The following is a 20,126-nucleotide window of genomic DNA, read 5'->3' on the forward strand; positions in this document are numbered from 1 at the left end:
ACCCACTGAACATGGAGCTTTTTTTTGTGATTTTGTACATGAGGTCTTCCAAAGCACTTTGTTCTGTATCTTTCTGCAGTCTTTTTCCAATTTGAAATTATATTCCATTCCATTACTTTACTTTATTCTTCCTGCTGTCAAAATGCATAGTCATACATTTCCTGGGATTATTTTCTATCTGCCAAGTTTTTGTTTACTTTAATCTGTTCCTCTGCAGACTGTCATCCTCACCACTTGCAATCTAGCCTTTGTTTGTCATTTGCAAACATGGCAATAATGCATTCACATTCCTGATCTACGTCATTGAAAGCTTTGTAAATTATTGTGGCCACATTGAAAATTGGGGACAATATATTGGAAAATAGAATCATATCTTTAAGAGGCAGGGCATTTGGATAGCCATAATATAATCAAGCACTGTGGTTTTATGAAAGGCAAATTGTTTGACTTTATTGGCATTCTTTGAGAATATAACAAGTGTGGATTATGACTAGTGGCTCATGATAGTCTGAGTAGAAATAGCAGGATGTGTCAGATGAATATATGGCTGGGGAGATGAAACCACGGGGTAAGATTTCAGATTCCAGGGACATTGGAGGAGGCGGGGCCAGAACTAGTTGGAAAGGTGTATTTGCTAATGCAGTTAGGGATGGTTTAAATTAAAATGGCAGGCAGATATGAACTTACGCAGGAAGACCGAGGGAAATGAGGGCAAAACGAAAGACAAAATAAGAAAAGTGATAGGCTTGAAGTGTCTGCCTTAGTGCAAAATAATGTACTGAAAGTCTTGAGAATAAGACTAGAGGCCATGTGCCCTAACATTGAAAAGTTAAACAATAGGGGCAGGAGTAGGTCATTAGGACCTTTTTTGAACTTGCACCACCATTCAATACGATCATGGCTGATCATGCAATCTCAGCATCCCATTCCTGCCCTCCCCCATTCTCCTTGATCCTCTTAGCCGCAAGGGCCATATCCAGTTCCTCTTGAATATATCTAATGAAGTCGCCCCAACAGCTTCCCTCGGGAGAGAGTTCCACAGGTTCCCAACTCTGAAGAAATTCTTCCTCCTCTCAGTCCTGAGCGGTTTACACCCTGTTCTTAACTGGACCCCTTATTCTGGACTTCACCAACATTGGGAACATTCTTCCTGCATGTAGCCTGTCCACTTCCATCAGAATTTCTTATGTTTCTAAATTAGACAGCCCGATGGTGAATTTCTACTCCTTGCAGGGAAAAAAAACAGGCCATGTGTTGCCCAGATGTCAAAATGTATCAGCAATGCGTTTGCTCTGGTGTGGTCAGTTCAAATCACATGAAGCAGGCCGAAACTAATTGTATCACCTGAGAAAATCAAAAGGGGACAAAAAGCCATTAACACTCAGCTTTGCCTTCTCTGAGGATTGAACTCAGGACCTTCAGATTGAGACTGATGTGTTGCCTATGGTGCTGAGAAGGCAACTGCTTGCAACGCTGCCACACAGCATATCCAATTAGGCTGGTTTTCAAGGTACTATGAGCCACCATGCAACCATTGTCAGAAACCTGCAGCTCAGGATATCTGCTTCCAATCCACATCACCTGTTAAATCGTGGGCTCTGGCCCATGCAGAGACATAGCTGGCTGACTTATGGTGCCTTGGGATCTGTGACATGGAAGTTGGCAAAGCATTTCATTGCTTTGTCTTGATGGTTTAGCTGCTGGAGCACCACACCACAGCACACAAAGATCCTTTGCTCAGCACTTGATGCAGACAAGAAGGGTTGTGTTTCCTTTTACAAAAAAAAGGTGGTTCCAAGCAACATGTTGCTGCAAAGCAGTGCTTTTGTTGTTGGATTGCCATGTCAGGGTCAAGGTGAAGGAGCCCTCTTTTCCTCTCTGAAAATTACTAGTGGACGTCTCTTCTTTTTCTTCATGAAATTCAACCTGCACAGGATGTGCCACTTTCACAGTTGCACATGTTGAACAGCAACACATCCAAGCAGGTCAGCACGGAGTTGAAAGTGAAAGAGGTGTCCCACTGGTCAGACAGGGCTCGTGAGTGCTCCCTCTGATTTGTGGAGGTTGCTATTTGTGTGTCTCCTTGCTTGGTGTCTGCATATGATGGCTCTTATCTGAAAGCAGCACTTTGCTGAACCGGACTGTGGGGCTGTAGCTTAGGAGGATGAAGGAAAAGCCTTTATCTTGTCTTAACAGCCTGAAGAGTTCTCTCTCCAAAATATATTTTCTTCAGCAAATTGTGCCTCTCCCCATTGTGTGACATGGCCAGAGTTGATCCAGTCTTTCCTTGTATGTGAATCCTACCATCCCGGTAATCAGTCCGGTGAACCTTTGCTGGTAGTAAGAAGTATTTCTTAAAATTCATTCATCCAATAGGTAGAATGTCCTTCCTCAGACTAGGAGACCAAAACTGCACACGATACTCTAGATGTGGCCTTACCAAGGACATGTACAACTGCAGCAAGATATTCTTACTCAAATTCTCTCACTATGAAGGAGAACGTGTGATTAGCTTTCCTTACCACTTGCTGGATCTGCATACCAACCTTCAGTGATTGTTCCACCATGACACCCAGGTCTCATTGCTCCTCACCTTTTTTCCCAAACTGCCATCATTTAAATAATCTGCCTTTCAGTTTTTTGTGACCAAATTGGATAACCTCACATTTACCCACATTATGTTGCATTTGCCCAGAATTTGCCCAGTCAGTCGGTTTGAACAGATCACCCTACAGCCTCTTAGCATCCTCCTCACAGCACACACTGCCACCCATCTTAGTTTCATCTACAAATTTGGAGATATTGTGTTCAATCCCTTTATCCAAATTGTTAATGTATATTGTGAACAGATGGGGTCCTAGCAGTGAACCCTGTGGCACCCCACTCCTCATTGCCTACCACTCTGAAACAGACCTGTTTATTCCAACTCTCTGCTTCCTGTCTGCCCACCAGTTCCCTATATCCATGTCAATATATTACTTCCGATACCTTGAACTTGAATTTTCCTTACTAATCTCTTGTTTGGAACATTGTCAAAGTCTTTTGAAAGTCCAGTTATACAATATCTGCTGATTCACCCTTGACCACTCTACTGGTCACATCCTCAAAAAAAATCCAGAAGATTTGCCAAGCATGATTTTCCCTTTAGTGAATCCATGCTGACTAGGACTGATTTCTGTCCCTGCTTTGTTGAGTTATTGCATCCTTAATGATTTGACTCCAACATTTTCTCCATCACTGATGTCAGGCTAACTGGACTATAATTCTTTTTTTTTTCTCAATCCTTTTTTTTGTAAATAGGAGTGGGTACAAGAGTAAGCTTGTATGTAATATACCGAAAGAAACTTTCATTATTAGTTTGTATATGAAGAGGAAAAGGTCGCTGGAGACAAATATAAGCCCCTTACAATCAGAAAAACAAGAAGTTATAAAGGGGAAAGAAGATGGCAGCTGAGTTAAATACACATTTTGATTCTGTCATGACAACCCTTGACATTAATACTGCATTTGACTTTGTGAGGCATCAGAGCCTTAGCAAAACTGGAATCATTGAGTACTGGGGGCAAACTCTGTGCTGATAGGAGTTATACTTGGCGCGTAGGAAGATAGTTGTGGTTGTTCATATGCAAGTCATCCAGGAAATCTGCAAGAATTCATCAATAGTTATTTTGATCTTTCTGCTTGGACAAGCTATGATGCACTGGGGCTGACAGAAATTGAACTCCTGCCTTTCTGAGTCATCAGAGGTAGGGACTCTACCACTACTCTACAAGAATCTCAGTTCCTCAGAGTAGTGTCTTAGACCTAATCATCTTCAGCTGCTTCATCAGTGATCTTCCCTCCGTCAGATCAGAAGGGGGGGTTGGTTGCCAATGATTGCTCATTGTTCAACACCATTCACAACTCCTTCGACTGAAGCAGTTCGTATTCAACTGCAAAATAATCTGAATAATTTCTCGGCTAGGACTGACAATGGCAAGTCACATTCACAGCACACACATTCCAGCCATCTCCAATAAGAGTTTATCAAACCACCGTCCCTTGACATTCAGTGATGTTAGCATTTACTGAATCTCCCCACTATCAACATCCTGGGGGGTTACCATTGACCAGAAATTCAACTGGACTTGCCACATAAACACAGTGGCTACAAGAACAGGTAATTAAGAAAGTGGCTGTATAAATAGTGGATGCATTTGGTCATCTTTCAAGGTTCTCTGAAGCAGTTCCCTTGGCTTGGTGGGTAGCTACTGTAATGCCACTATTTTAAAGAAAGAAGGCAGAGTGAATAGTATTATAAATCAGTTAACCTGACTTTAGTAGTGGGGAAAACGTAGAGTCAATTGTTAAGCATCTAAGAGTAGAGCACTTGAAAAAAGCCCCTATTTGACAAACTTATTGGAATTTTTCAAGGATGCAATGAGTAAAGTTGATGAGGGGGAACCAGTGGATGTGGTTTACTTTTGAGAAAGTGTTTGATAAGGTCCCACAAGAGGTTAGCATGGAAAATTTAAAGCATCTGGGGTTGAGGGTAATCTACTGACAGAGAATAGTTGACATACAAGAAACAGGAATACACTGATCATCTTCCAAGAGGCAGCTAGTGACCAGTAGGGTACCATGGGGTCATTGGTTGGGCCCCAGCCATTCACAATATGTGTTATATTTAGTTCCCTAAACTAAAATCATTTAAATATCTCTAAATTTGCCAAGACTGCAAAGTTTGGTAGAGAGTGAACATGTAACACAGATGCTGAGATGCTTCAGTGTGAATGAGTTGAGTGACTGGGCAAAAGCATGGCAGATGAAGTATAATGTGGAGAAATGAGGTTGCCCACTTTGGTAGAAAAAAACAAGAAAGCTGAATGTTGATAGATTGGACAAGGTAGAGGTGCAGTGAGACCTCGGTGTCCTTGTACACCAGTTACTGAAAGTAAGCATGCAGGGCTGTAAAAGTTGCAAATGTTGGCCTTTCATTTTGAAAAAAAATTTGAATATAGGAACAAGATATATTTCCAAGTCAGGATGAGGGACTTGAAGGGGGGGGGGGGGGAACTTGAAGGTGCTGGTGTTCCCAGATATCTGCTGTCCTTGTCCTTTCAGATGGAAGTGATTGTGAGTTTGGAGGGTGCTGTCTGAGGCTTTTGTAGATAGTAGCAATAGTGTGTACGGAGTGTTGGTGGTAGAGGAAATGAATGCGTGTGGATGCAGTGCCAATTGAGCTGGCTACTTTCTCTTGGATAGTGTCAAGCTTGTTGAGTGTTGGGGCTGCAAGTATCCAGGCAAGTAGGGAGTATTCCATCACAGTCCTGACTTGTGCCTTGTAGATGATGGACAGGCTTTGTGAAATCATGAGGTGAGTTGCTCACCACCTTGTTCATCGTATAATGGTGCAGTGGGAGAATGTTAGTAATCTGCTTTCAGTGACTTTTTTTGCAATTGAAAAGCGTTTGACAGAAGATCCCGGCTGCAAAGAATGAGGGTAACGATTGACTTGGGATTTAGTTGGACTGGCAGTGTGGTGCATTTATCTACTAGCAATTCCATGTACTAATACACAGGGCACAGGGTCCTTCATTTCTGCTGCTCCCCACTTCCCCATTCTTCCAAATTCCAATGAATACAATCCTGACTGACTTGATCTCTACTCATACATTAGTCCAGCCATTCCCGGAAATCAATTTTGTAAACCATCTCTATAGCAAGAACATCCTTCCTCCAATTAGGGAGACCAGAACTGTGCACTATATATTAGAGGTGTGGCCTTACCAATGTCCTGTATAATAGCAACAATGCATTCTTGTTCCTGAGCTTGAAGACCTGTCGTAACTGTGTCCCTTCGTTACTGCCTACTGCCTGTGAATTTATTTTCATTAACTGGTGTACAAGGACACCAGGTTTTGTTGAACATTCTCTTCTCTCTATATTTAAAGCCAGTCAAATAATAGTCTGCCTTTTTATTTTTGCTACCAAGTGGATAAACTTTCATTTACCCACTCTTAGCCAGTCAAAAGCACACTGCAACATTTCTGAATCATCCTCACACCTCCCCCTTTCACCCAGCTTTGTAAAATCTTCAAATTTGGAGATATTGCATTTAGTTCCCTCCTTTAAATCATTAATAAATGAATAGCAGGGGTCCTAATACTGGTCTTTGCAACATCCCATTTGCCACTACTTGCCATTCAGAAAAAGACCCATTTATTACTTAGTTTCCTGTTTGCTAAATAGTTTTCCATCTGTCTCTGTACACTATCCAATGCGAATTCATGCACTTCAATTTTACACATTAATCCCTTGTGTGGTACTTTGCCAAAAGTCTTCTGAATATCCAAATGAAACCACATCCATTAGCTCCCCATTCAACTCTAAGTTACATCCTTGAATTCTAGTAGATTTGTCCAATATTGATATATTTTCCCCTCTTTTTAAAAAATTCCATGTTAACTATGTCTGATTCACATTAAGTACTCTGCTGTAAAATCCTTGATCATGGACTTTGGCATCTTCACTGCTAATGTCAGACTCACTGATCTATGATTCCCGGTTTTCTTTATCTCCTTTTTAAATAGGAGGTTACACTTAGCTGCCAATCTATAGGAGCTGTTCCAGAGTATAAAGAATCTTGGAAGGTGATCACCAATCCAGCAACTTGCCAATCAATCCACATTCTGCTTTCATGTGTTTATAATTGGTATTCTTATGAATTCTCCTTTTGAGTGCATGACAAAATGTTGGCTTTTTCAGCTAAATTCAACCTGTATTGGGAGTACTTTGTGCCTTTATAGCTTGTCTCATTGGCTTTATTATTATAGGCTATGTAAAAATTTTTCTGACAACCCCGCCCCCAATAAGACCCAGCACTGTTCTCATGTTTATGAGCAATGGTTACACAAAGCAGTTGACCACGAGCATTTTTAAATGACCAAAAACAAACAACATCTGTCTGAAATGTTAACATTTGTATTGAAATTGGACTGAAATTTTCACTGGTTTAATGCTTGAGTAGAATCTTAGCAATAGAACTAAACTATGAAATAACAAATACTCGGGCAACTATGAAGTGGCATTAGCTCAGCCTTGCAAATGCTGTCCTTGTCCTGAGAAACGTAGACATGAGCATAGAGTAGTGTTGGCAGATATTTCAATTGCATTCTAATCTTCATCGCAATCTACTGACTGCTGTTTGACCGTGAAACTCAATCTTTTCATCATCAGATGCTGTGGACACGTGCAGAAGTAGCTCAATCAAGAAGTCTACTTAAGGGAGATATCTGAAAGTGAAGGTTGGGAACTGTACTCCCAGCATGCAACAGGAACACTGAATGCAGGGGCTTAATGGAGTGGGCATGATTTTTGGGGTGGCATAGAAACACAGAACTTCTAGTCATTAGTTACCTTTTTTCTGCCACCTTGACTGTGGTCTGCTCTACATTGTGGAATTCCTGGAAGGTTATGAAACAATTTGAGAGCCACTGGACTAATTTAGTGATTTCTTCTCTTGCTCAATAGGGAGTTGGTGGCTCATGGTTAGATTATGAAAGCAGCTACTGCATTTGGTCTAATACTGTTGAGTTTGAGGAGGAAGGAGATAGGGATTTCTGTTTACTTGTTTATTGTGTAAAGTATAATAATTAACAACTTGTGCTGCTATGAGCTCCAACTTCTCAAATGAGGCAAAATAGATTGAGCCAAGGACCAAAAATGAACAGTCACTGTGATTATAATGTAGATTGTCTAACAGTTGGAAGCAAATGGTAAAGCAAATATAAAGGCAGATTCCTGAAATGCATACTAAACAGGGCGGTAATGGTAAAGGATTTTAACTAACTCAGTATTACCTAGGTAGTTTTTAATGTGAAAGAAATTGAGGGGTTGGAATTTCTGCATTCGGGAAAACTGTTTTAGTCAGTATGTCGTAAGCCCAGCACCTTGGAGTTAGAGATGATGATGGGCCTGCAGGATGGTAGTGATCATAACTCAGTTTGTTCTTTTCAATAGTTATTGTAAAACTAAGAGCAGGAGTTAGTAAATTTGACCTTGTCCTAACTTAGAATTCTAAGTTGAGGTATTTAACAAAAATCGGTTAGAAACCGCTACTTGAAGATAAATCCCTGTCAGATTAGTAGAGATGATTAAAGGGTATCAAAGGGATAATTTAAAGGATTTTGGCGCAAACCTGTTCCCATAAAAAAGTGGGACAACCATATCTAGAGCTCCCTTGGTAATGAATTTACAAGTTATGAGTCAGAAAAGAAAAGCTAATGTCTGATACTGAAAGTTGAGAGAAATCGACAAAATGGAAAGGGGGAATTAAAAATTTAATTCAGAAAGCAAGTGGATGGCTTAAAGGAATGTTAGCAAGCAAATTTTAAGATGAACTCCAAGATGTTTTATCAATACAACATGAGTACAACTAACTAAGGAAAGAGTAGGGCTCACGAAAGACCAAAAAGGTAACCTGTGTAGAAGTGAAGCTGTTATTTGATTCTTAATGAGTAATTTGCACCTGTTTTAAAGGGGAATGATGCAGATATTGTAATTAGGTGTAAAGTATTGGATGTGATAAACATTAGAAGAGAGACTATAATTGGTATTTTTTTGAAAGTAAATAACTCGCCAGGATTGAATTTAAACTTCTATTAAGAGCACTTTGGGAGAAAAGGGTGGAAGGTCTGACTGCTGTCTCCATTTTCCAGTCCTTGCTGGATACAAGTGTGGTGATGAAGGTTTGGAGGACTTTTAAATCTGTGCCTTGTTTAAAAAGGGAATGTAGATACTAAATAATTACAGGTCAGTTGATCTTTCCTCAGTGGAAAAGCATGGATTAATCAATAATAGTTGGCTTAAGTTTGTTAAGGGAAGAACATGTTTGATTAACTTTCGTGAAATAACACAATTGATAAGGGTAATGCGCTTGATGTGGTCTATATGGAATTTGGCAAAGTTTTTGACATTCCACATGAAACTTTTGTGTTTTTAAAAAAAATTTTCCTGGGGAATGTAGCAAGTGGGATGTTAAAATTGGCTCATTGGCAAGAACTCGGGTGATTGACTGGCATTTAAACAACTGGAAGACTACATCTAGTGGGGTTTTGTAGGGCTTGACCATGTCCCTTGCATTTTATGCCCAAATCATTAATATGTACTACAAAAATCACTCGTGCCAAGAAGTTTGAAGATAATGCAAACTAGTATGTGGTTGATAGCGAGGGCGATAGCTGTAGGGTATCAATAGACTGGTCAGAAAAGTGGCAAATAGAATTCAATCTGGCGAAGTGAGAGGTGATGCATTACAGGGGTTAAGTAAAGCAAAGGAATACTTATTTTAAATATGGAGAGAATTATAGTAAGTGAGAGACCTTGGAGAGAATGTCCACAGATCTCTGAAGCAAGAGAGGCTGACAATTTGGTTAAGGAGGCATGTGGAATACCCTTTGTCTAATAAAAAGTGTATATTGGAACTATATGCATTATGTGCAGATCTGGTAACCATGCCATAGAAAGAAGCTAATTACTTGAGAGAGGGTACTAGAGATGTTGCAGGGGCTGGAAAAATACAATTGAGGAAAGTTTGGGTCAGTATCGGTTTGTTCTTGGAAGAAAAGAAGCTGAGTGGACATTTTGATTCAAGACCGGTAACCTCTTACTTTTTAAAAAAGTAATTGGATGAATATGTGAAATGTCATGATCTTCAAGGCTATGGGCCCAGTACAGGAAAGTGGAAGTGGTGTATGCAGTGTTCATCTGGCCATAGAGACTTGATGAGCTGAAGATCCTTTTATTCAATGATTAGGATTCTATGAACCTAAGTACTACTTGACACACACGTTCGTGGCAGTGCAAATAACCCAATTTAAATTGTAAATTATCTCTGGCTCCTTTGTTTTTGGGTTACAGGAGAAAGTGGAGGGTATGGGATCTGGGTGGGATGTTCTTTGAAGTGGTGTGCAGACTTGATGGACCGAATAGCCTCTATCTACACTAGGTATTCTGTAATTCAATAGTAGTGTCCCTACTTCTGAACCTGGAGGCCCTAGTTCAAGTTCCACCTGCTCCAATGTAAAATAATATCTCTGAGCAGGTTATTAGGAAGTATCTACCAGAGAAACTGATCATTTTGCCACATTGGCAAGCATTTGCTTAAAGTAATTCCTCACTATTTGAAGTACATCATGGATCTTTGGTATAATCAATTACTGGGCTTTTCACTGCCTTGTGTAATCAACTACTCGTTCACTCACTACTTCAATTTTATATTGAAAGCTTTGTGGTGGGAATGTTGCCAGACCAAATGGTTGGTGGGTTGTGTGTGTACATCACCAAATAACCAGTATTTTGTGTGATTCCAGGCACTGGGTTTTTTTCTGTTGGAACCAGAAATGTGTATTTCTTTCTTGAACAGCTGTGTTTTTTCTTGGGTGCACTCCCAGAGTTTCTCAAATGTTTGCTCAAAAGTCAGGCTGTGGAATTCTAAGGTCAAGTAGCTGCTTTGCAACTTACCATTTTGAGATTTTAAAAAAATCAGTATGCTACTTTAACTTGCAACCCTCCTTTTGTAATGTTCCCAGTTCTTGCACTTTTCTAAAAATTATTGCAATAAAGTGAATTGTTTTAAGAATCTCCTTATGGTGTGATGATCAAGGTGAGCTAACAGTGAGAGCAGCAGCAGATGATTCTCTTCACTCATGATGCTCCCCGAGTAAGTGCTTTGCTTTAATCCATAGCATGGATATGAGCCTGTACTCCTGCAAATCAGTGCTTGCGTGGTTGTTCTTTAGCATATTTGTATTAATTCACACAGTGAAGCACATGACAGTGACTTCATTGTTTGCTCGCTGCTTTGCATTTTTTTTAAACCTGCCCATTCCACTTAATTGAAATTGCTATCACTTACAATTATGTTTAACCCATACTCCATATCTGTATTGTCCAGTTCATATGTTTTAATGTCTCCTGAAGATTGCTGCTTGAGATTATTGAATCAATATGATAGAAAACTAGTTTATATAGCCAATTGTAACCTGGAGTCCAAGTAGGAAAGTAACACTTCTTCCAGGCTCGCTTGTTCATTTGGGCACTTCTGTCAGCCTTTTGTTTCCACAAGGTGGTTGATTAACATTAATTGGAATTTTGGTGTGAGCTGGTACCTCTTACCATAAAAATATTATTCCACAGTTAGTTCCTCCCAATCCACACAACTGTTGAGGGCTGTAATCCTCAAAGGAAATGTTGTATCACATTGCGAATGAATCTTTGGACTCTGATTTTTCTTCCCCTTTTTTGTCTTCCTTTTGCAGATTATTATTCTTGAATTTTGATACTATCCTTATCAGGAACTGAGAAACAATGGTTGCTGGGAATGGTTTTCCACTGTTTGTGGATGGTGATAATTTTATAATTGTTTCAATTCACTTTTAATACTTAACCAATTAAGTGCAAAGTCTTGGTGCATCATAGCCGGATTGTCATGTACTTGTACAAATTTTCAATGGATTGTATTTAACGTATAACAAAATGCCTAGAGCATCCATTATATTTCAACTAGCTTAATTAATTACTATGTCGATTAGCCAGACATGCCTAGAGTTGACTTTGCTACTCATTTTGATGCACTCGTGCAAGTACTCATCAGGTAAGTAGAACCTTCAAGTTTATCATCAAGCTTTCCAATTATGGAGGGAAGTGTAGCCAATTCTTTGTCTCGCTGTTTCCCAACAGGAAGCTTGAGAACTTTACTTTTCTCTGTATTTCTTCTGCGTGCTTTCTTCCCTTCCCCTCCCATACACCTTGGGATTCATCTGATCTGGTACAGGCTAGCGAACTATCTTTTGAAGTAGGCTTCACCAGCTCTTGACCTCCTTCAATGTCTCTGCAAATAAACTTTCCAACAGGTACATATATACATCATAGCGGTAGTGGGAGTCTCCTCCACCTTCTGTCAACAGTGTAGCATACTTTGGGAAGTCAACCATGTGAAGGATTGAAACTGCAAACTGCTTCTCTGCAAGATATGTACTAATATTCAATTTTTAATGTATATGAGGGTATTTGCAAAAGCAGGTTATTTTAGAAATTTCGAATGAAGTTCTAAACTAATTTTTATTGGGAGTACCTTTTTATCTGAAATTGATTTTTTTTATTTGATGTTAGTTAGGCTTGCAAAGTTTAACTCTCTTTTTATTTTATTATTTAACCTAATATTTCTCATCAACCTGCCTGGAGATGTTGTTAGACACCTTATGGATGAGGTGGGATGTGAACCTAAGCCACATGATTAGTGAAATAATATTGTACTTGCAATATTCTTCTGTCTGTAAAATGAGTTGTGTGGAATTGAGACTAAAAGAGGCTGTTAAGATTTAGTTGGCCAATCCAAAGTTCAACAGTTTACATGCAATAATTCCTCAGCTGTTCTGCGTCTACTTCTTATGATAACATCCTATTGTAGATTTGGGCAAGCTAGAATAACATTTCAGTGGAGTACTTCTTGGGTGAGTTATTAAACACAGTTCCTGTGTATTTATCCTTGTAGGGTGAAAGCACCTATGGGCAATGTACCAGTATCCTGGTTCTTGAAGTATAATTGAATATTGCTTATGTGGCCTTGCTGCTATTTCATTTTCGTTTCATCAGTATAGCCGCATTTATTTTTTGAAAGACGTTCTTTCAAAAATTTTTAAATTCTGTTTAGGGGAATAGTAATTGGTTTTTAAACCTTATTTTCCTTTCTTATGCTGAGGGTACCTTGGTGTAGGTTTTAAGCCGCATGTGTTCTTTACTATTTCACCCAGCTGGTTGTTTTGTGAGAACTTGAAATAGCTGTTGGGTTTTTAAAAAGAAAACCTGATATTTCAGCTGGATCTCAGTTCATAAGTTTGCCTCTTCTCACACTAGCAACCCTCCTACCGCCCAATAAAAAATGTCTAGAGAATTGAGGCATGCAGAATTCCCAGCTGAACTGGCTTTGATAGGTATCAGAACTGAAATTTGATATGTTTCAATTTTGCCTTTTGCAAACCAATAGTCATGAAACAGTTGTGGCTTCATGTATTGGGTGACTCACTGCTTTGATTAAACTAAATATTCGTGTGGGTTTACATATAGAAATACAACATAAAATTTTGGCTAAAAGGAATAGGTCATTCAGCCCACTGAGTCTGCTCTGGCATTTAATATTAATATGGCTGATTTGAGCACTTCAATGCCTTTTACCCGCACTATCCATATAACTCTTTCTTTATACCATTTAATAAGCAAAGATTTATCAACCTCTGCTTTAACTCTATTTACTCTATATTGAGCTTCCTCAGCCCTCTATGGTAGAGAATTCTGAAGATTCATCACCCTCTGAGTAAATGAATTCTCTTCCCCTCAGTCTGAAGTGGCATCTCTCTTGTTTGTAAATTATGCATCCTGGTTCCAGACTCCCCACCTAGGTGAAACATCTTGACTGCATCTGTCCTGTTATCTGTTTAATTATGTGCCATAATGTACCGTTTAAATTTGGGTTGAGGAAATAACACCTGATTGGCATCCCCCAGAACTAAATCCATCTGGAGTTGCATCTGATGTAGTAAAGAACATTGACCGGTGCCTAATTTGAGCTTGTGTTCATCTGTGCTGAACATTTACTTTTTTGGGAGGCACTGGAAAGGCTTAATTGTTTCACTGAGTGGAGTATACGCAGTTCTAAATGATAGACTTGTGTAGTTGCAGAATGTAATTGCCCTGAGGTTGAGAACAAGATTATAATGGGTGTTAGCTAATACCTTGCCAGGTGACCAAACTTGCTTTGTGAGCTGAGATAGTGAGTATTGTCTGGATATTTGGCAAGTGGCATCACAGCTGAATTTAATCTACGTACTGGTTGTTCCGCTATAACGTGCACTTCGTTAGCACGATTTGCTGTAACACAATTGGCAAATTAGGAAAGCTGTTTCTAAAATGCAAAGTTTTAAAGTGTGTATTGTTTATAAAACTATTTCGGCTCCATTAGTTTAACTGGTGCTGCTATTGTGCAAATTTCTTATAAAATGGGATTTCATGAGAATGGAACTACTGTGGTAGCAGAACTGACTGTACCTGCAAATCATAGATTATACATAGAGACTCCACAGAGTGGAAATAGGCTATTTGGCTCATTGAGTCCACATTGACCCTCCTCAGAGCATCACCCCCAGATCCACAGCATAATGGTTGACTCTTAATGGTCCTTAATGGCCCTATGTGGGTAAGGAAAAGTGAATGATGCTGCTATCCCATGAATTAATACAAATTTCTTGTTCGCTTTGTGTCTTTTTGCATAAGGGCACCAAGTCTCCCTGTCTAAGAAATACTCTGTACCTTCGGTCCTCGTACTAAAAGTGGATAACCCCACACTTACTTTCTGTTTCATCTGCCATACTGACTGAGAGGGTGGCAAGAACATGCCTCCTCTTCAAACCTGAGAATTGAGTAGGCCTGAACATCCAAATCATTAATGCAGATTGAGTGGCTACAGGACATTCTTTGTGGGGAGGGGCACAGACAGAATTGCTTCATGCAAATTACTTTGTTAGGAAGGAGGATGTGGTCCTGAAATCAGAATTTAGTGATCTAGGTGGAACTTTAACAAGCAGGACCTCAAATGTTTTAATCTCCAGATTGCTCCCTGTGCCACATGCCAGAGAGTACAGAAATAGGATAAGGCAGACAAATGTTTGGCTGTAAAGGTGCTGGTGTTATAGGGAGGGCTTTAGATTCCTGGGGAAGTTGGTAGCTGCACAAGCTGGAAACATTGCACCTAAAAAAAGCTGAAATTCTGATCATTGAGGGCATTTTGCTAATACCATTGGGAGGGCTTTAAACTAATTTGGATGTGTGAACCAAGAGGATATTAGAGGTGAATATCAATGCTCAAAGTACTTTGTATACAGCTGCTGCTAATGTATAACATAGTAAGGTATAGGGGAAGTCAGAGCAAGGGAGGAAGTCCAAAATGGTGTTAATGTAAAATGCATGGATAAGGTTGGGGAGTTAGATGCTGATTGCAATGTGGAATTATGATGTGGCTGTGATGGAGACCTGACTCAAGGGCAAGATGGGTGTTAAATATTCCAGCGTATAAGTTGTTCAGGAAAGATGAGAAAAACTGGAAAAGATGAGGGTAGCTATGTTGTTTAAGGAGAACATTGCAGTGTTGGAGGTGGGGCGTGTTTGGGAGAGTTGAAGGCTGAAGTCGAATTCGCCAGAACTATAGAATTTAAGAAATGTATTTTATGTTGGTTGTTGACCACAAACTAGTGAAAAGGAGATTTAAGAACTATATACACAGACATTAGAAGTACTAACATTATTGAGCAGTGATAATGAGAGACTTTAATTACCCAAGTACAAATTGGGATACTCATAGTGTGAGGGGCAAGTGTTCCTGGATTGTGCTCAGAAGAGTTTCCTATGGCAATATGTGTCCAGTCCAATAAGAAAGAATGCATTGTTACACATAGTACTTGGAAATCAGGAGGGTCAAGTGTGAGTGGGGGAGCATTTAGGAGACTGTGGTCACTGCATCAGAACGTTCATGTTGATGTTGGGGAATGACATGCAACAGTTCAGAACGAGAAAAATCAATTTGTGGAGAGCTAGCTTCAGTGGGCTCGACCAGAGCTGAGCAGGATTTATTTGAAATAAGAGGTTGTTAGGAGGTTCAGTAACAGCATGGAAGGTTGGAGTATAAAAAGAAGCTGGATCGGCTGAGACTCTTCGCTGCAATGTAGGATTTTTGAGAGGTAAACTTAAGAGGTTTATAAAATTATAGGGTGTATTGATAGGGTTAATCGGTGTTTTTTTTCCCCAAGGATGGGGATGTTTGAGAGTAGGGAGCATGTTTTCAAGGTGAGAGGAGAGGGATTTTAAAAAAGACGGGCAAATTATTCCACGTGCAAACACCCTGTATAATCCTGAGGAAGTGGTGGACGTGGGTAACATTACAATGTTTTAAAAGGCATTTGGATGGATACATGAATAGGAAAAGTTTGGAAGGATATGGGCCAGGAGCAGGTGGAACTAGTATAGTTTGGGATTATGTTGATCATGGACTGGTTGGACTGAAGGGTCTGTTTTTGTGCAGTATGTCTCCACGACTATGACATTAACTGAACAATGGGCCACATTCAAGGAACAGATAATTTGGGTATAGTTGAAATATATTCCCTCTAATAATAGAAAGTTCACCAAATCATCCAGAGTTCCTTAGATGAGAATGGAGATAGAAATTAGCATTAGAAAGAAAAGGTGCCTATGACAAGGGTAAGGCAGAAAATACAGTTGAAGAATCATAGAATCCCTACAGTGTGGAAGCAGGTCATTTGGCCCAACAAGTCCACGCCGACACTCTGAAGAACATCCTATCCAGACCCACCCCTTACTTTATCCCTGGAACCCGACATTCCCCATGGCTAATTCATCTAACCTGCACATCTCTGGATACTACGGGCAATTTAGCATAGCCAGTCTACTTAATTTGCACATCTGGATTATGGCAGGAGACTGGAGCACCTAGAAGGAACCCACGCAGACACTGGGTGAACATGCAGACTTCACACAGTTGGTCACCTGAGAATGGAATTGAACCCAGATCTCTGACGCTCTGAGGCAGAAGTGCTAGCCACTGCACCACTGTGCCGCTCCATCACATCCCAAGCTTCAACAGGAAAACCAAAAGTTTAGGGGAGAGGTAAAAATCAAAGAAGAACAATACAAAAGTACAAATAGTTAATATAAAAAGAAATCCCAACATCTATAAATGGAGGGGAGTGGGGTGGGGGGGGGGGGGGTGGTTAAAAGTGGAATAGGATCAAAAAGGGATTTACAAGGAGAGTAGAGGGGTGTGGCTGAGTTATTAACTGAATATTTTGCATTTATCTTTACAAAAGAGGAGGATGCTCCATTGGAAGGGTTCAAAATTAATCAGGAAGATGTCTTGAATCGATTAATTGTTTTTAAAAGTTAACAAGGCACCATGATTGAACGAGGTGCATTGAAGAAAAGTGAGGGTAGGAGTTGTGGAGGTACTGTCCATAATAGTTCATTCTTCCCTGAGCTTGGGAGGTGCCAGAAACCTGGAGAATTGCCAGCATTATGGTCTTGATCAAAAAAGGTTGTAAGAGTATTCTAACTTTCAATAACAAAACCTACAAACAAGTCACCGCAACAGCCATGGGATCATCAATATCTGGGTTCGAAGCGGAAGCAGTAATGCAGAGACTTGAACAAGCTGCCCTCCGATCTATCCAACCCAAACTTTGGGTCTGCTACCTGGATGACACCTTTGTCATCAAAGACTAAACAAATTAGAGGGAACCTACAGCACCACCAACAATATCCTGATAGGCATAAAATTCACAAGAGGAGAACAACAACAACAGACTCTCACTCCTAGAGGTGACAGTTCAACATACAGTTAATGGAGAGCTTCAAGCCAGTGTCTACAGAAAATCAACAAACACAGATCAAATACTTCAGAAGCAATCATCCCAATGCCCACTAATGGAACTGCATCAAGACATTATTTCAACAAGGTACATCACACTGCAGCACCCAAGAACTACAAAAAGCAGGAGAAAAATAAGAAGGCCTATGGAGTATTATCGTTCATTAGCAGAGGGATTGAATTCAAGAGTCGTGAGGTAATGTTGCAGCTGTACAGGACTTTGGTTAGGCCACATTTGGAGTACTGTGTGCAGTTCTGGTCGCCTCACTTTAGGAAAGATGTGGAAGCTTTGGAGAGGGTGCAGAGAAGATTTACCAGGATGTTGCCTGGAATGGAGAGTAGGTCGTACGAGGATAGGTTGAGAGTTCTCGGCCTTTTCTCGTTGGAACGGCGAAGGATGAGGGGTGACTTGATAGAGGTTTATAAGATGATCAGAGGAATAGATAGAGTAGACAGTCAGAAACTTTTTCCCCGGGTACAACAGAGTGTTACAAGGGGACATAAATTTAAGGTGAAGGGTGGAAGGTATAGGGGAGATGTCAGGGGTGGGTTCTTTACCCAGAGAGTGGTGGGGGCATGGAATGCGCTGCCCGAGGGAGTGGTAGAGTCAGATTCATTGGCGACCTTTAAGCGGCATTTGGATAGGTACATGGATGGGTGCTTAATCTAGGATAGAAGTTCGGCACAACATCGTGGGCCGAAGGGCCTGTTCTGTGCTGTATTGTTCTATGTTCTATGTTCTATGTTCTAATGTTTTCAATAAAAACAGGTACCCAATAAACGTAATTTGCTGATTCCTCAAACAAACCCAAACAAGCAGACCCCATGCAACCAAAAACTATAGCTACATTACCTTCCATCAAAGACCTCAGAAATGACTTCCAGACTACTCAGACCCCTTGGCATCATGGTAGCCCATAAACCTACCAACACACTTAAACGGGGACTAATGAACCACAAAGATCCACTAGGAACTACCAGCAAAACTAACATCATTTATAAGATATTATGCAAGAAATGTTTAAAAAAAAACCCACTACATTGGACAAAGTAGCAGGAAACTTGCCACCAGGATACATGACCCGCCATCACTTGTTTCTATACATACAGACAAACTTGGACTGGGACAACACCCACATCCTAGGACAGGCAAAGCAAAGACACTCATGAGAATTCTTAGAGGCATAACATTCCAACCAGCACTCCTCCAATGAACACATCAATTTAGATCCTATCTATCTTCTCTTGAAAACAAGGACTGGAAATGACATCACCCACCTTAAGAAACCAAGACCTATAAATAGAGAGGCGGGACATACCACCAGTGCTTCACCGGAGACGCTCACTGATATTACCCAGTATGGTGACAAAACATTTGAAAATAAACCTTCAAGCTCACTGAGCTAACTTACATACTTGTGCATTAATTATTTAAATAAAAGCAAACGTTAACTTTTTCTTTCTCTTCAGATGCTGCTAGACCTGCTGAGGTTCTCCAGCTTTTTGTTTACTGTTTAATTATTTTAAAACTATCCATTTGTTTATCTATTTATTTTTCCTATCCACACAGCCACCCTCCTCCCTGATCCTTGGTAATTGGCCATCTTTAGAATTTCGAACCTTGTTTCAGGTCTAATTACATCTCTTTCAGGCTGAAGAAATTCAATCATAATGTGGTCACCATTCTTTAAAAGGTTTCTTCAATGCACAATTGTTAATTGGCTTTTTCTCATTGTATAATACTTGTGCCCTAGTTGGTTTCTCAACATTTCCACTTAAAAAAAAAATCATTAACACACTCCAGCAATTCATCCTTTAGAATGTTGATGCTCATTGGATTTACCTAGTCTGTATGTATACTGATGTCTTCCATAGTTGTTGTTTAAACTTCTATCAACACTAGCAAATATTATCACAGGGATATTGGTTCCATTCCTGCTAAGGTGTAATTTATCATTTCTGTTTGGGTTCCAATTTCCCAGGCATGTGAAGCCTTCTCTCCTGCACCATTTAGTTTGGGACTAATCCTAAGATTGCTTACCTGCTTTCAAGTTTCTTGCCTATCTTCCATCAAAAAGGTCCCACAACCTCTGTGACATCCTTGACCCTGATACTAGGGAGGCAACATACTGTCCTGGTGTCATGTCTATGTCCACCCAGAATCCTTGTCTGTTCCCCAAGCTATTGAATAGTCTTTTATCATTGCTTTCCACTTGCTGCAGTAGCATTCTGTAATTAAGATCAGATATTCCCAGTTATTTGAAGTTGGATTTGAAAGAGTACCATCTTCTAGGTTGACAGAAAGCATGGACTAGATTTCAGTACTGAGCAAAAAAGTGCTATTTATTACATTTTGGTAATTAGACTGTAGCTACAGGTAAACAATTATGAACTGTTTGCATATAACTCTACTAGTTTAAAAAGTCTAATCCCCTTATCAATCTGCCTTATACGTGCACACAGGTTTGAAAAAAATCATGAATTGGGAATTGAGGAAAAAGCAGTTTGATGGTTCCTATTCACTAGGATTGCTGAGATGATTCTTATTCTTGTGCTGGTCAGTTGTCCTTCTGGATGCTTTCGTTGGTTCGCAAAAAGCATAGTGTGGCTAATTCGAGGGGTGGACCAGTTCACTCAGTCACTGACCATTTTA

General features: G+C 40.0%; 1 protein-coding gene across 16 annotated transcripts in view; it reads left to right on the forward strand.

Moving 5' to 3' along the window:
- The window catches only part of LOC140477012 (uncharacterized), a 426,283-nt gene that overhangs the window by 67,020 nt on the left and 339,137 nt on the right, over window positions 1–20,126 (forward strand). Inside the window, exon 1 of one of the 16 annotated variants that reach the window (XM_072570106.1) lies at window positions 7,266–7,286. The exons of the other annotated variants lie outside the window; for them this stretch is intronic. The gene's annotated coding sequence lies outside the window, so the exon portion shown is untranslated. Of the gene's footprint in view, window positions 1–7,265; window positions 7,287–20,126 lie in introns of those variants that run through there. 16 annotated transcript variants of the gene reach the window in all.

The sequence above is a fragment of the Chiloscyllium punctatum genome, chromosome 5 (genome assembly GCF_047496795.1).
Source record: "Chiloscyllium punctatum isolate Juve2018m chromosome 5, sChiPun1.3, whole genome shotgun sequence".
NCBI lineage: Eukaryota > Metazoa > Chordata > Chondrichthyes > Orectolobiformes > Hemiscylliidae > Chiloscyllium > Chiloscyllium punctatum.